The sequence below is a fragment of the Salvelinus sp. IW2-2015 genome, linkage group LG24, assembly GCF_002910315.2.
Source record: "Salvelinus sp. IW2-2015 linkage group LG24, ASM291031v2, whole genome shotgun sequence".
Taxonomy (NCBI): domain Eukaryota; kingdom Metazoa; phylum Chordata; class Actinopteri; order Salmoniformes; family Salmonidae; genus Salvelinus; species Salvelinus sp. IW2-2015.
Window position 1 is genome coordinate 8,871,291 of NC_036864.1, and position 16,117 is coordinate 8,887,407.

A 16,117-nucleotide genomic window follows, 5' to 3' on the forward strand; every position below is an offset into this window, starting at 1 on the left:
ACCCTCTCACTCAGGCCGCCTCACACGACAGGCACCCCCTACTGACCCCTCACCTCTGGCTCCTAGGACACAGCTCTTCTGGAGGTCATAAAGGGGGGTTACTGTGGCAGAAATGGGGTTAGGGTCCGGGGGGTAGAGTCAGTTCCAGGAATCAGCCCCTCACCTATTCTCATCAGAACCACTTTTTCAGAGAGACTTTATGAGATAAACTTTCCAAATGGAAAATCAGAAAATGGGGCATCTTCAACTGATTTGTTCGAATGTCTCGAGTACGGTAACAAGTGTGAGTCAGAGAGAAAGGGGGCGGGAACACAGATGAAGTAGAGATGAGGTAAAGGTTGTCCTGTCTTCGGGGTCATGGTTGAGCAGTGCCAGGGTAGAGGATATGAGCTGGTCTCTGTGTTCCCCAGATCAAAGGTCAGGGCTCTGAGGACACAGCACAAGACCCACGCCATAAAACTCATAGTTAGGAGGATGTATGGTGCAGTTAGCCCATGGGAGGCATCGTGTTAAATCAGACAGACCTACGTTAACAAGGACACACACACAAAGAAATGTTCCTCCTATCACTCTTGATATAAGCCACATGCCACTGAATCAGCTAGGGAAGGAGAGCTGAGAGRAGAGATATGTGCCTGAAGAACGTCAGGAATTCCAATCCCTGAGCACTAACCAACACAATCACCTCAAAATAAACAGGCCAGACCCTGAATGAAGTGGCGGCAGCACCAGTCACGGCACTAAGCCCAAAATAGAAGAACTATGTGATACCACTAAACTGAGACAGAAACTCAGTCACAGGTGTAAATATTTCCCCTCAGCACCTTTCAGGCGCCAAACTGTTACTTAGTGGCTAATCTTATCTYCATATAAACAAGCCTTAAAAAGCAACAGCCGTGAATTAAGGCCACTGAAAAATGCTGTGTTGAATCAAACCTTGAATTCTTCTTTACTGTCGTCGCCACGCAATGGACCAAAACACTCAAACACTGGCATGAAAACAAACTAGACACAGAATCACTTACTCAACTCTTTCTTATGTTTTCCCTCTCAAACACCCACAAATTATAAAGCACTAAGGCATGATCGTTCTGAGTGTTATAATCCACCTATTCGCCCAAARTAACAAACTGGTTGTAAATCCCAGAGTGGGAAAGTTCAGATTCAAACTTGATTATTACCCTCCTACCTCTGTTGTTATTCAGTAGCTTGGCTCATTGATACATACTACTGTGGAAATGATAGGATCATGTCATTGTACTGTCCTTGATCACTAAGGTCTTTAGTTAGGTCAGTGAAGGACAGGGTAATATAGTACCTGTCCTGTTTGAGGTTAGAGATTTTCCCCGAAAACTATTTATCATCTGCATTAAATCAGCAGGAAAATAAACAAGATCTTACAATAACATAACGGTCTACACAATGTCTGACTGTGCAGTTTCTTCTACAGCCAAAAAGTCACATCTCCCTCCTTTTCATCCTCCCGTTCCCCYACTAACATAATTATTTCACCTGTACAGAGAACAACCAGTCTAGTTGACACTGCTTTCCTAGTCTAAATAAGGTCAAACCGCCAGAGAGGAACATGCAGTAAAAGTGTTTCATAATGTAAAAAGCAGAGTAAATCCATGTTGGGCAGCCTGTCACACCGTGTCATTATTGTGGGCGATAAAATGTCAAATTGATGGTTGTGAGAAAGAGAACAGGTCTATTAGCAACAGGGAAACAACCTGGAGTACATTCTGTTCTGGATCACATTGTTTCTCTGGCCAGCTCCACCAACCATCGCAGGAGACAGTAGCTTCAGGACCTTATTCTACAGCCATACAACCAGACCCATCGTTTCCTTCTAAATGCTGATGTAAAAAGGGTTTTATAAATACATTTGATTGATTGATACAGGGATATTTGGGTTACATACAGTGGCTTGGGAAAGTATTCACCCCCCTTGGCATTGTTTCTATTTTTGGGGGGGGTTTGTATCATTTGATTTACACAACATGCCTAACACTTTGAAGATGCAAAATATTTTTTGTGAAATAAACAAGAAATAAGACAAAAAAACAGAAAAATTKWGCGTGCATAACTATTCGCCCCCGCAAAGTCAATACTTTGTAGAGCCACCTTTGGCAGCAATTACAGCTGCAAGTCTCTTGGGGTGTCTCTAYAAGCTTGGCACATCTAGCCACTGGGATATTTTGCCCATTCTTCAAGGCAAAACTGCTCCAGCTCCTTCAAGTTGGATGGGTTCCGCTGGTGTAGAGCAATCTTCAAATCATACCACAGATTCTCAATTGGATTGAGGTCTGGGATGACTAGGCCATTCCAAGACATTTAAATGTTTCCTCTTAAACCACTTGAGTGTTGCTTTAGCAGTATGCTTAGGGTTATTGCCCTGCTGGAAGGTGAACATCCATCCCAGGCTCAAATCTCTGGAAGACTGAAACAGATTWCCCTCAAGAATTTCGCTGTATTTAGCGCCATCCATCATTCCTTCAATTCTGACCAGTTTCCCAGTCCCTGCCGATGAAAAACATGGGATGGTGTTCTCGGGGGTGATGAGAGGTGTTGGGTTTGCGCCAGACATAGCGTTTTCCTTGATGGCCAAAAAGCTCAATTTTAGTCTCATCTGACCAGAGTACCTTATCCATACGTTTGGGGAGTCTTCCACATGCCTTTTGGCGAACACCAAACGTGTTTGCTTATTTTTTTCTTCAAGCAATGGCTTTTTTTCTGGCCACATTTCCTAAAGCCCACCTCTGTGGAGTGTACGGCTTAAAGTGGTCCTATGAACAGATACTCAGATCGCCACTGTGGAGCTCTGCAGCTCCTTCAGGGTTATCTTTGATCTCTTTGTTGCCTCTCTGATTAATGCCCTCCTTGCCTGGTCCGTGAGTTTTGGTGGGCGGCCCTCTCTTGGCAGATTTGTTGTGGTGCCATATTCTTTCCATTTTTGAATAATGGATTTAATGGTGCTCCGTGGGATGTTCAAAGTTTCGGATATTTTTTTATAATCCAACCCTGATCTGTACTTCTCCACAATTTTGTCCCTGACCTGTTTGGAGAGCTCCTTGGTCTTCATGGTGCCCCTTGCTTAGTGGTGTTGCAGACTCTGGGKCCTTTCAGAACAGGTGTATATATACTGAGATCATGTGACAGATCATGTGACACTTAGATTGCACACGGGTGGACTTTATTTAACTAATTATGTGACTTCTGAAGGTAATTGGTTGCACGAGATCTTATTTAGGGGCTTCATAGCAAAGGGGATGAATACACACGTGACCTTTTCCATTTTTTTTTTTTTTTTTAAACAAGTACTTTTTTAAATTTCACTCCACCAATTTGGACTATTTTGTGTATGTCCATTACATGAGATCCAAATAATAATCCATTTAAGTTACATGWTGTAATGCAACAAAATAGGAAAAACGCCAAGGGGGATGAATACTTTTGCAAGGCACTGTACAAYGTGTTAGCATTTTTATCCTTCACCCAAATATGTGTTTGACTGCTCACAAAGAACATTGTTCCTTTTCTTGTGGTGCGCAAAGGAAATCAGACCAGTTTAAATACTCGACTTCTGAGAATGTGTGGATATTTAATGTGCTTTTGTGAGAAGGGGGTAGTTGTGTGTCTATGTGTGTGTTTGCATATATGTCGGGTGTGCATGTGAATTTTGCCCCTAAGGTGTCAAATACCCATAACCAATAGCTTTGACAAAAGGCACCATGTGAACGCAACTGCAGATGGAGCTGAAGGCCTCTGAGGAGGGAAATAACAGGTTCCACATTTGCTGCTTTGTCTTCTTGAAAAAGCCCACAGCTCTTTCTGTTGTAGTGTGGTTACCAAAGGCCCCCGAGGTCTCAAACCAATCCAATCAGCATTTAGCTTTTCTTCGTTATCTTTCAATAGAGTGCAGACTTGAAGCACGAGAAGCTGAGACTTGCTTACAAAGAAAAATTGGATATTGGCGAGATGGGGAGAGTGTGTGTAAGAACATGACAGACTCATACACAATCAGTCTGTAACGTGTTTGTGAGTAAAATAAAATGTGTGCATGCATGTGTGCTTTTTTGCCTGCATTACTAGTCATAGTGCCAGTCTGGTCCCTCGTGCTCCCTGGCTAGCCAGGACAGTCTGTCCGTCTGGGCCCTCCTGTGCTCCCCGGGTTAGCCAGGACAGTCTGTCCGTCTGGGCCCTCCTGTGCTCCCGGGCTAGCCCAGGACAGTCTGTCCGTCTGGGCCCTCCTGTGCTCCCCGGGTAGCCCAGGACAGTCTGTCCGTCTGGGCCCTCCTGTGCTCCCGGGGCTAGCCCAGGACAGTCTGTCCGTCTGGGCGTCCTGTGCTCCCCGGGCTAGCCCAGGACAGTCTGTCCGTCTGGGCCCTCCTGTGCTCCCCGGGCTAGCCCAGGACAGTCTGTCCGTCTGGGGTGTGGGCCAGTTGACTACTGCTGACCAGGCGTATGTGTCATTGGAGAGAGAAAGACAAAGAGACTTTGTCTGGGAAGAAGAAACTGCTGACTTCACCCCCACTGACTGCACTGGAGTAATGCTGTGTAAGACTAGGAAGCAGGGTGGGGTAGAACTGGCCTGGGGACTCCCTATAGGAAATATAACCAGATGGTTGGGTCATCTGGCCGCCCGCTGTGCTTCTGGGACGTGTGTGTGTGTGCTTCTGGGACGTGTGTGTGTGTGTGTGTGTGTGTGCTTCTGGGAAGTGTGTGTGTGCGTGTGCGTGTGTGACTAGACAGATGTGCATATTTATTCATACTGGAGGAGACCAAGCTGTTTTACAGTAAGTCTGAATGACGACGCCCAGCCAGAGGCCTTCTGGATAAATTCTCTGGAATACTGACTTAGTGACGTTTAATTTATGATGTGTTAGGTGGACTAGCTAGATGGTGCTAAAAAGGTATTAAAGCTAAACAGTTATGAAGAGTTGATCATTCTAACCATGTTTTGAGTACCAATACTGCAGTGAACCGCTGAAGAGGTCCCACGTGATTTCAGACCAAGGCCATAAACAGGTGTGCCTATGCGTTTGATGTTTTCAGTCAAACRCACGTCCATTCAGTCATACAGATTAGGATCACTTCAAAGAAGAGCTGCTTTCAAACCAGTATTCCCCTCCCATTCGCCGTGCTTTATTTACCAGTGCAGCGAAATAATTCAATTCCACCAGTCACCCTTAAAGCAGATTTAGGAGACACAAAACACCCAAAATGGTGCCTCACTACCTCTTACTCTAACAAGCAGAGGCTGTGTGTGCTGTGTGTTGTAGTGCCTGACCAGTTCTGAGTTATGGTGTGGTAGAGATTGTCCTTAATATGAACTTCTAACCCATTGCTATAATTATATGGGAGTGGAGAAGCTATAATTACAACAAGCTTTTAATAACTGGTCCGGGGCCAATTTTGTTGTTAGTCCCATTATGGTTAAGGTGAAGACTGAGTGCAAGACATGCTGGTCCTAAATCAGTTGCTCATAGTTGAAAGTACCTATCAGAGTCCCAGCTTGGCACAAACACTGTCTCACATCTGCTCCTCGTTGAGTGGGGGAAGGATTCCTAACTGGAGTTGAAGAGCTCTCCCAGTAAAGCCTAGCAGACCATCACAGCATCAAGTCTATCTCTCCTCTAAGACACACTGAGCCTCTCAGATTCCTGCCTGATCTATCTACATCCATCCTTAATCTCTCCCCTCCCCCCCGAAGAAGTTTATAAACTTGTCTACAAAGAGGTGAAGAGTTGTCTCTTAYTGCTAACAAAGATGTGAGGATAATACACATTGGCATATCTACTGAGAGGTTGGAGTTCAAAGGTTGAACGCTAACAGTAACTCCATTCCACGTATAAACCTTGGCATATCTCTGAGATAGTACAAACAGATGTAATCTAGGAAAGCACATCAACGTGACCTGTTGTTTTTGTGTTAGGAGAGAAACAGAGGAAGTACAGGGGAATACCGTAGTCCCATCCATCTCAATCTAACTAACCTCATAGCCTTGTATTCTGTAATCTAAGAGGGTGGGTGAATGAGAGTATTCTCGCCTCCCTCAAGAATGAGTACGTTTTAAGCCTTTTATTTAGTTGTCTCAAATGCTAGTCTATMGATCAATTTCTTCAAATGGACAGTTCAAGGTTCACTATATCTCCATATCAGCTCAGACAACTCAGGAAAACAGATGTACTCAGAGCCTCTTGTCCACTAGTGTTGGAGCATATGTTTTCCTTGTCTCAGAGACACAACATGGCCTGATGCTCTGGCAGTGCAGCTGCTTTGTAACTTGACGAGTGAGCGAGGAGATTTRTTGTTGTTAAACAAATTCCTAACCTATGGCACATCCTAGTGGACACTGGACAAAATTATGGCTGGAGATCCATCTTGTTGCTCATTTCAATTTCTGTTCATCATGATATTGGCCTACTCTAACAGTTGACCCAATTTAGATGAATGAATCAAGCTTATCATAATAAAATCCAAAAGGCAGCGAGCATGTCAACAATGCCGTTCATTAACACACAATGCCAGTCTCACAGTATACAGAGCAACAGTCATCTATACATACATTTCTGAGGAGGATATATTATTTACAATAGTATTTGACTGACAGATTTAAACAGTTACATAAACATGTATCATAATAAATAGSTATTTGTAGCATTCTTAAAACCCAATACTTATTCATGAATATACTGTATCAAGTGTGCTGTTGGCTGCACAGCACCAAATACCTGATGTTTGAAATCCCTGTGCAGATACCTTTGACTGGTTTTGCCTTATCTGAACAGCCAGAGAAAGTGCCTTTGAAACAGGTGTATCATTCCTTTATTAAAGGCTGATCCAAAATCCCAAAATTTCACTTTGTTTTGTTCAAATATGTTTTATAACTGGACATTCTTCTCATGCCTGTTCTCGTCTCCTCCGTCTGTTTCATCTTAATGTTAATACTGAGAAAAATGCTTTCAAACCATCATCTACACGGTCAGCCTATTTTAAGACTTAGCAGTAGCAGATCCCTTCTGAACCGGGGTCAGTTATTTTAACAAGCTATTTGAAAGAGGGCATTTATCCTTGTTACCTCATGTGAACAGGGAGGGCTCCAGCTATTTCTGCTCCTGAGCTTATTTCTGGATGTGTTCTGAACGGTTAAGACGGTAATGGATGAGGTCGCGTTGTTTCCACAGAAAACAGGTCCAAATCGGTTCCTGTCCGGGTAAAAAGCTCTCGAATGCCGCAAGCGATGATCTAACAACCTTCACACTTGACACAGATATGTAATTTACTCAATAGTCCAGCAGACATGCTCATCCAGATTTGGAGCATGGGATTTGGAAGAAGCTAAATAAGGGGGGGGGGGGCTGCTTGAGCTTATTGATGATACTGACTTAAATTGCTTTTCGAGGGCATATTTTGCTTTTCGAGTGCATCCAAAAAGTTGACCGTTCCCAAAATGGGTTAAACAGATGGATTATCTGACAGGATAGTCACTGCGCTGTACTTGGTACTATAAACGTTGTTTCAACAATTTGTCAACATATTGTGACGTGGAATCTATATGGAAAATAAATTCGTTTTCGGTTAGATGGAGTCGTGAATCCAACATAGCAATTATTAATTTGTAGACAAACTGGAATTAAAGCCAGACTAAGTCAGTGGCTCAGATGGAACTATCCAAGCAGAAGATAAATCTCCTTTAAAATGTTGATATTTGGTTGTGTTGTCAACAAAACACAATATTACTTTGTAATACAGTAAATAGCCTTAACTTTAGACTATCTTAAAAAACKAATGTAACATTCAAACTTAAAAAAGAGTAACACATCCATGACCACATTTTGAGGTTACTGTAATCATATAAAAGGGTGCATGTGCAAGATAGCATGCATAGATCACAGGTCTGTGGAGATCATCACAACTGCTGTAATAATCTGCACAGAATCTCAAAACGGCATTGATCCCTTGCACCCATGTACTTTTAATGTAATCTCARCTGCAATCCAGGTCATTTGGTTCTGCTATTAGATTAAGCACAGGGATTTATCAATATCTGACATTGTATTTCCATTTGAGCTTTGCTGTGCTTTAAAATGGTTGAAAGCGCAGTGATAAACATTTTGGGTGACAACTAAACCAAAAATCAACATTGTTTTTCTATTGGAATTTAATATGAGTGGGTTAATATAGGTTGTAATCTCATTGATTAACGTCTCAACCAAATATTACCCAATTATCCACACTGAAATKAGGTAGTGTGGCCAGTGGGGAGAGATTAAATAAGTCATAATCTTTTATAAACACATTTTTTGATTAATGCACATTGCCTTACATAGACATCATGTTGATAATAACAGACATATTCCTCTGTTCCATTATTAAGATGGGTTACGTCAAATAACAGTACCAATACAGTGACCAGAGAGACATCGTGTAACTCTGAGGAATCCATACACCCTCATCACACACACCAAAAACAGACAACGTATTCAGGCCTGGGCCGTCTCAGCTATAGTGGATGCAACAGCTCAGAGACGCTAACGGTAAAAAAGCAGGATTGTTTTCCATGGTGGTTCTCTGTTGCCTGGATTCCACGTCCGCCTCAAACACATCCAGTTGTCAGGTGTGGTTTCTGTTCCGATGTCAGGGAGGAATCTGGGATACACAGTGACATCTGGAGCGTGTCAACGGGAACGCCGCTCATCCTCCTGCTGCAACACCRTTTCTCATCCCTGAGGATGTACCGGAGATCTGGGATGTGTTGCTGCCGCATTGTCATGACGACTAAAATGCTGGTGAATTGTCCACAGATAGTATTGCAGAGTGGACAGGATCAGCTGCCAAAGTCACTTCCTCTCCTCCATTTCTTTTCTCCTCTCCCCCTCTTCCTCATTTTCCCTGAGGGCCTCATTTGTCTTTCATGTAGGTTTACAAGATATGGGAGTTCAAGGAATAAACTGTATGTAAAAGTCCMCATTAAAACCTCCTATGCTTCTGTTCTTTAAATATGTATCTAATGTGTTAATATGGCACACATTCTGAAGACAAAAAAAAAAAGTGCTCCGCTTAAAAACACTGTTGGTTTGGAAACCTGTGCTTTGCTGTATGCATATTATTTTTATGCATCTAATCTAGTGGCATCTAAGGTTCAGACTGTAGCATTATGATAATTGTGATGTTTTACAGAAAGGTTTCAATGTCTGAGCTTCCTTTCTTCTCCTTAGTAAGATAATGGTGTCAGTGGTAACAGAGGAAGCTAATGATTTGCTTTGGTATGTCCAGTTGAACTACGACCTCCAGAGCTCTGATACCCAGCATCGTCCTCAGGGTCACTCTGCTCAGCTGCTGCAGACTCAATGGAGTRCCTACAGGTAGACAACCGCAAAGGTTTATGGGAGATGTAGTCTCTAGCCACAATATATAGAACACAGGAATAGAGTACTCAAGTGTCAATACACAGTCAGAGATATGGGTCCTATTTAGTATCTTTAAAGACTGGAGCTTTTGAGCAGGGATATTATGTTGACGTTTGCTTTTATAACCCAACAATAGGACTCAATGAGTAGAGCAAATGTTTAAAACTGTATGTCACAATGTCCTTGCACTTCATGAAATAAAGTTAMTATTTTTCCTTACAAGAGGTGTCTGTGTCTGATGCCTAGGATACTGTTGCTGTGTGGCTTCTCACACAGACCTGGTCTCACATTCCACGAGTGGCTCTGTGGCAGAGGAATCTGTCTGGGTTTGGGTCTCATCGTCAGTTACTGACAGCTAGCTAAGCTGAATGTTATAGACCGGTACTAATTTAATCAGCCTCCTGGAACGTGASCAGGATAGACATTAACTTGAGGGAAAGGACAGATGGACTTAGCCTATGTTCAAAATACTGGAGAAATATCTTTCTGACGTAAGAAGCAATACCGGACAAGTATCGTCAGGGGTTAAAGTAAGATAGTACGGTCCGGTATTGCTTCCTAAAAAAAGASAGATGGGATACGCCGTACCGGTAAATCATGAGCCTATCACAACAATTAAAACAAAATGACAAGACAACTGTAGGCTTTTACAACATTATTTATCATGACCACGTCAGCCGCATGAAAAATGGACTTGAAATTGGGAGGCATATTATAGACACTCCACAATGTGGTGTGGTTCGAGGAGAACACTGACATTTTTCCAAGGCAGAGATGACTGGCCAAGACTGACGCGCACGGACATCAATTCAGGCTATAAGTGTAGGCAGAATGACAATCGCAGAATGTCATTACACTTTGTGTTTTAACAGATGTTTCTTTCCATTCATCAAATGGTTGGGGCACAGAGCACTGTTTGGCTRTTGGAATTCATTTGTGAGTGGACAAACGTGCGCGTGGAGCCTACATGAGCCTTTTATGGTTTGACATCAGATGAAAACATCATGACTGGTTGTGTTTATGCAACATTAAAAGGTAATACATTTTAGTTAAGTTAAATGACAAATCTGTACTACTAGAACCACAGAGATCCTATTAAATTAAGCTAAGGACCCTGGGACTAAATATCTCCCTCTGCAACTGGATCGTGGACTTCCTGACGGGCCGCCCCCAGGTGGAAAGGGTAGGCAACAACACGTCTGCCACGCTGATCCTCAACACTGGGGCGCCTCAGGGGTGTGTACTTAGTCCCCTCCTGTACTCCCTGTTCACCCACGACTGCGTGGCCAAACACGACTCCAACACCATCATTAGGTTTGCTGACGACACAACAGTGGTAGGCCTGATCACCGACAACGATGAGACGGCCTATAGGCAGGAGGTCAGAGAACTGGCAGTGTGGTGCCAAGACAACAACCTCTCCCTCAATGTGAGCAAGACTAATGAGCTGATCGTTGACTACAGGAAAAGGCAGGTCGAACAGGCCCCCATTAACATCAACGGGGCTGTAGTGGAGCGGGTCGAGTTTCAAGTTCCTTGGTGTCCACATCACCAACAAACTATCATGGTCCAAACACACCAAGACCGCCTGGTACGGCAAATGCTCGGCATCTGACCRTAAGGCGCTACAGAGGGTAGTGTGTACGGCCCAGGACCTATAAAATAGGCGGTGTCAGAGGAAAGCCCATAAAATTATCAGAGACTCCAGTCACCCAAGTCATAGACGGTTTTCTCTTCTACCGCACAGCAAGTGGTACCGGAGCGCCAAGTCTAGGACCAAAAGGCTCCTTAACAGCTTCTACCCCCAAGACATTAGACTGCTGAACAATTAATCAAATGGCCACCGGACTATTACATTGACGACCCCCGCTCCATTTATTTTGTACACTGCTGCTACTCGCTGTTTATTATCTATGCGTAGTCACTTCACCCCCACCTAGATGTACAAAKTAACTCAACTAACCTGTACCCCCGCACACTGACTCGGTACCGGTACCCCCCTGTATATAGCCTCATTATTGTTATGTTCTTGTGTTACTTTTTATTATTTTTTACTTTAGTTTATTTGGTAAATATTTTCTWAACTCTTCTTGAACTGCACTGTTGGTTAAGGTCTTGTAAGTAAGCATTTCACGGTAAGGTCTACACTTGTTGTACWCGGCGCATGTGACAAATAAAGTTTGATTCGATTTGAAATTAATATGGATGCTACTTTATATGTCATTCTATAATTAGGCCCATAAAAAAAGGAGGCCCGTGCCAGGAAGAAATTAAATCTACCTTGACCCGAGTATTGTGTACCAATTAAGAAGTGTTCAAACAGCTGTTTTTGATGGGTTCAACATTATCAAGTTATTATTTTAATTMTTTTTTACTTTTCCACTACCTGTAACTTTTGATCCTGAAAAATTAGCAATGGGCACCACCTACTGGTGACATTGTGACATTGCTTAGAAATCCACAAAAAACATATGGGTACATGTCTATTGCTTATAACTGGTAAGTGTAGTTTAAAAATCTCTCTCACACTGACTTACTTTCATAAAACTCTAAGCAGAGTGCAGCAGGAGAACCGGGTTCGATGTAGTCAATGGGCTTCTTATCGTTTTTGTCTTTGGCGTAGATGTTCGCCCCAAACTCCACCAGCATGTCGATCATGTCTGCACTCTTCACTTTAGCAGCATGGTGCAGGGCCGTCTTGTGCAGCCGAGCATAATTCACTTTGGCACCTGAGGAAACAAATGACACACAAARGAGGTTATTAATAAAGGTTCACCTCAGAGTTGGGAACTCAAATCCAGGGTTTTATTCTCKATTCAGGTCTATCTTCATTGTGTTCTTCTTCTTCAAAATCAAATAATTTGTTGTTAGATAGTGCTATTCTCTAACGCTCACCTGCGTTGAGTAGTGCCTTGACACAGTCTGTGTGGTCGTTGGCACAWGCCACATGAAGTGGGGTCCCATAGTACAGGTCATATGCCTCCAGACTGGCACCTTTAGCGATCATGATCTTCACAACATCAGCATTACCTGAGACACAAGTACAGACCGTCACAAGTTCTCAAACATTCGTGATGCACGCTCATCCTACACCTCACACTTACCCCCCATGCAGGCTTCGTGTAGGGGTGAGGTGGTCCGGGAAGAGAGGGTGGGGTTCACYTTGGCCCCATGCTCCAGCAGCATCCGTACACAGTCAAAGCTCCCGACCGAGCAGGCCTCACACAGAGGGGTGCTACCATCCGTGTTACGGGCATCCACCTACAGGACAACACAGCCATTATATGTATGTATATATCCTGATTAACTATAAATAACACATTACTTTCTCTTCTGTTGATCTTTAACCTGTGTTGAATCTGGGTCACACCTTTCTCCTGTGATATGACTAGAGTGTTTGTTGACAATCCTGTCTTCTTCTATGCCTAACCTACCTCATTTATTGACGTTATTTTCTTTATCTCTCTCAACTTAGTGACAGTCTCACCTGTGCTCCAGCATCCAGTAGCAGCCTACACACTGGGTCTGCCCCTTTCACATGCCTCATGGAGGGGGGTGATAGAGTCCACAGCCACTATGTTGACGGAGGCTCCGCTCTGGATGAGTTTCTGCAGCTGGGCAGCATGTCCCTCGGAGGCCGCCTTGTGCACCTCGGTCCTCTCCGACCAGCAGCCTGGGCAAGCCACACAGTCATCAGCCAGAGCAAACAGCAAGAGAATACTATTGCTACATAATCAGCCGGCGCTAGGTGAGTGCATGCTAGATAATCTCTTGTGTTGACATCACATTTTGCCATCGTAAACCTTTACTTGACAATCGATATGGACTAAAACCAACATGGCACGTATGTAGCTGATTTACGTTGCTGTTATATCATGAACACATGCTTGCTAGCTATGACATGCAGTAACAAATGATCGCTAGCAATACAATTTCAAGGAGCCGAAATGCTTTTATACGCACCTATGTCTCCAAAGAAGTATGGTCTGGCAGTTTCAACCTCCATCATTTGGTCAAATCCCGTTTTATGTTGAAAAACTGTAAATTACGTCCCGCGAGAAGTAAACAAAACATTTGAGCTGTGTACATGCGGCACTGACACATCACGTGACTGTTTTGACATGCCTGATGGATTTAAGGGCATGCTGGGAGTTGTAGTAAAAATGTTTTGTCAAAATGTTCATATTACTGCAAGAGGAGGAGAACTGAAGTTGTTTGGCTTTATTTTCCTAACCATGCTAAAACAAGCTTTCATCTCATAAAATATTAATAACTCTTTGTTGCAGGCCTTCTTGAATGTATTTTACAATGTATTGTTACTGCTTATAACATAGTAATCCATCACATCATATTTTATGTGTGTCCCACAGTAAACAAAACATATGCAGAAGATGAGATGTGTCCCAACTTAGTATTCAAGCTTTTTCCTTTCCTGATATTCCTTTGGGAATCCATCCATGAGTCAGTTCATAAGGCGGCATCAGCACCCCTCATCTCAGAGAATGTAGCTGATGGTACGTTGAGATATGTCCAGTGACCTCCAGAGCTCTGGTACCCAGCAACGTCCTCAGAGCCACTCTGCTAAGTTGCTGCAGACTCAGAGGAGTACCTAGAGATAACCGACAGCCACAATGACAAAAGTCACAGGGATGGAATCACAAATGGAAAATATTATTGCCTCTAGACTTACTTTCATAATACTGTAAGCATTGTTCAGTGGAGGCCAGGCTTGGTGTAGTCTATGGGCTTTTTGTTGTCGTTGCCTGCTGACATACACATTGCCTCCAAAGTCCACCAGTAACTCAATCATGTCCACCATCTCTACTCTGGCAGCATGGTGGAGAGCCGTCTCATGGAACTTAGCTGCATTCACCTTGGCACCTGAACAGAAAACACATTCTGTTTACAGTCGATACTTACATTTTCTCAGGAAAATGTGGCTTTGTGGCAGATTTGTGAATGAAATTCTACAGTGTCCGCCCAGCATAACAAATACTTGTATGTAAAACGTATTCATAAACACTGTATGGCCATACAGAGCCATTGATATGAATACAGCAGTCGCCTGAGACAATGTTTTCCTCTTTGTCCCCATCCTCACCTGCTTTGAGCAGCACCCTGGCACAGTCCACATGCTCCGTGGCACAGGCAGCATGTAGCGGGGTACCGAACTGGAGGTCAAAGRCCTCTAGCAAGGCTCCATGCGCTATCATTAGCYTCGCTATATCTGCATTACCTACAGTATATAGACGGATACAAAATGGTTTCATTAGATATGAAGTTCTCACACACATCTATACACATATGGTGCATCCTCCTCACACCCACCCCTTCTCTTGCACTCCTACTTCACTCACCCTAGTGCTACCCCTTATCGCCTTACCTCTTCCTCCAGTCCTCTTACCTCTCCTTCTCCTGTTAAAACATATTCCACTAGTCTCTTCCCTCCTATCCTGGTCAGTCTTCCCTCTCCTGCCCTGTTTTCTCCCTCCTCCAGTCCACCTGACCCTGCCTTATCACYATTTCCCCAGTCATATACCCCCTCATCATTCCCCAGTCTTACCCTTTATGCAGGCCKCGTGCAGGGGAGAGGCAGTGAGTGCTGTGAGGGAGGGGTTGACTTTGGTTCCATGTTCCAGCAGCATCTTTGCACAGTCCAGGCTCCCCGCAGCACAGGCGTTACAGAGAGGAGTGCTACCATGGATGGTCCTCATGTCCACCTGGGGGAGAGGGGGTAAAGAGGAAGGTATGAAGAGATAGGCGGAGGGGGACCACTACTGGTACACATGCTCTAGGTGTATTGGTGTATCTTGCTACAGCTCTATATATTTAGCCCTACTGTAGCTGCCTCACCTGAGCCCCTGCATCTAGTAGCAGTCGGGCAAAGTTTGGATGTCCCTGGATGCATGYGTCATGGAGAGGAGTGATGTTGTCTACTGTCACCATGTTTACAGATGCGCCACCCTCAATCAGCTGTTTCACCTGAAGGGCCCTGCCTAAGGACCCGCCTCATGAAACGCGGTTTGGTCTGCCCAAAACCCTAGTAGGAAGGGGAGAGGCTCTGGCACAAACGCGACCTCCTGCGTATTTACGCTTTGGTTGCGCAATTATGCGTTCATCCAATGAACATTGTTGGGCAATGAATAAAAGCAAAACAATWTTTACAAAGTTAGAACGCTGTGGCGCTGTCATTTCCATTATTGCAGGATTTTTTATTGTGAAATATTAGCGTGACAGAAACAAAATCAACATGGGTGGACTGGGTTTATTTATAGGAACAGGGTCCATGTGACGATATATGTTACGATAAGGACAGGGAAGCCGCATAGGCTTCTGGGAGTTGTAGTTCTAAGCTTGAGATCAAATCAAATCAAATGTATTTATATAGCCCTTCGTACATCAGCTGATATCTCAAAGTGCTGTACAGAAACCCAGCCTAAAACCCCAAACAGCAAGCAATGCAGGTGTAGAAGCACGGTGGCTTAGTAAAAACTCCCTAGAAAGGCAAAACCTAGGAAGAAACCTAGAGAGGAACCAGGCTATGAGGGGTGGCCAGTCCTCTTCTGGCTGTGCCGGGTGGAGATTATAACAGAACATGGCCAAGATGTTCAAATGTTCATAAATGACCAGCATGGTCAAATAATAATAATCACAGTAGTTGTCGAGGGTGCAGCACCTCAGGAGTAAATGTCAGTTGGCTTTTC

The 16,117-nt window shown here is 43.8% G+C and overlaps 2 pseudogenes; both read right to left on the reverse strand.

Annotated features, from left to right (window-relative positions):
* Nucleotides 1-6,494: 6,494 nt before the first annotated feature.
* On the reverse strand, nucleotides 6,495-13,498 carry LOC111951542 (ankyrin repeat and SOCS box protein 13-like; annotated as a pseudogene).
* Nucleotides 13,499-13,847: 349 nt separating this feature from the next.
* LOC111951364 (ankyrin repeat and SOCS box protein 13-like) lies at nucleotides 13,848-15,359 on the reverse strand (annotated as a pseudogene).
* Nucleotides 15,360-16,117: the final 758 nt, after the last annotated feature.